The sequence below is a fragment of the Cebus imitator genome, unplaced genomic scaffold, assembly GCF_001604975.1.
Source record: "Cebus imitator isolate Cc_AM_T3 unplaced genomic scaffold, Cebus_imitator-1.0 Scaffold123, whole genome shotgun sequence".
NCBI lineage: Eukaryota > Metazoa > Chordata > Mammalia > Primates > Cebidae > Cebus > Cebus imitator.
This window is the reverse complement of record NW_016107438.1, coordinates 2,221,267-2,223,012: the sequence shown is the minus strand read 5'-3', so window position 1 is coordinate 2,223,012 and position 1,746 is coordinate 2,221,267.

The window sequence follows — 1,746 nt, the reverse complement described above, 5'->3', positions numbered from 1 at the left end:
TTTGGTAGAGACATAGTCTTACTATATTGCCCAGGCTGGTCTTGAACTCCTGGCACCAAGCGATCCTCCCACCTTGGCCCCCCAAAGTGCTGGGATTGCAGGCATGATATCATGATTTTTTTTTCAAGGCAAAAACAAAAAGGGGGGGGGCGGTTAAAATATCTAAACAAACAAAAAACAATGAATAAAGACATGTTATTAATAACTGTCAAAAGAAACCCAGTTGGGCAAAGTGGTTCATGCCTGTAATCCCCCTACTTTGGGTAGCTGAGGCCAGAGGATCACTTGAGCCCAGGAGTTCGAGACCAGCATGGAAAACACAATGAGACATCGTCCCTACAAAAAATGTTGTTTAATTAGCTGGGCTTGGTGGCACATGCATGTTGTCCCAGCTACTTGGGAGGCTGAAGTGGGAGGATCCCTTGAGTCCAGGAGATCAAGGCTGCAGTGAGCCAAGACGGTGCCACTGCACTCCAGCCTAGACTCCAGAGTGAGATTGTGTCTAGAAAAAAAAAAAGAACGGAAAAAACTTTTAACAATATAAATATTAAAAGAGAAATATTCAAGTAACACCTAGCATAGGCACTTGAAATATGCTCCAAAGGGTTTAGAAAAATTAGAGGAAAAGGCAACAGAAAAAGCACAACACAAAATTCAGTATTTGTGTTCATGTAGTTTATATGATTGGAACCTTTTTAAAAAAATTTTAACTACATGAGGCCGGGCTCGGTGGCTCATGCCTGTAATCCCAGCTCTTTGGGAACCTAAGGTGGCCAGATCACTTGAGGTCAGGAGTTGAAGACCAGTCTGGCCAACATGGTAAGACCCCATCTCTACTAAAAATACAAAAAATTAGCAGGGCGTGGTGGCATGCACCTGTAATCCCAGCTACTCAGGAGGCTGAGATGGGAGAATGGCTTGAACCCAGGGGGAAGTGGAGGTTGCAGTGAGCCGAAATAGCACCACTGCACTCCAGCCTGGGAGACAGAGCGAGACTTCATCTTGGAAAAAAAATTAACTACATGTGCATAAAAGACTAGAAATTACCCTGCAGAAATTCGTGCACATTGGTGCCCAGAGACATGTCGTACAAGAATATTCACAGCAGCATTGCTTATAATAACAAAACTAGAAACCATACAAACGTTCATCCATAGGCGAACAGATAATAAAGCCTGGTATAGTCATGCAGTGAAGTACTAATAAGCAGTGTCAATGAATGAACTTCAGCAACACAAACCAATATGGATAAGCCTCACAGTGTTGACCTAAACAAACTAGGAAGCAAAGGTGGGCACCTGTAGTCCCAATTATGCAGGAGGCCGAGGAGGGAGGGTTGCTCGAGACAAGGAATTTGAGTCCAGCCTGGGCAACATAACAAGTCTCCATCTCTTTAAAAAATTGTTTGAGGATAAAAGCAAAACAAACAAAACGTCTAGAACTGAGGAATATACACATTATGGTTTTGTTTACATAAGTTCAAAAATATGCAAAACTAAACAATGTGTTGTTTAGGTATACATTCAAAAAAAGTAACACTTTTTTTTTTTTATTTTTTAAGAAAAGGTAACACTTTAACAAAAAAAAGAATGTAGCCGGGCATGATGGCGCATGCCTGTAATCCCAGCTACTCTGGGATGCTGAAGCAGGAGAATTGCTTGAACCTGGGAGGCGGAGGTTGCAGTGAGCTGCGATTGCACCATTGCACTCCAGCCTGGGCAACAAGAGGGAATCCCTGTCAAAAAA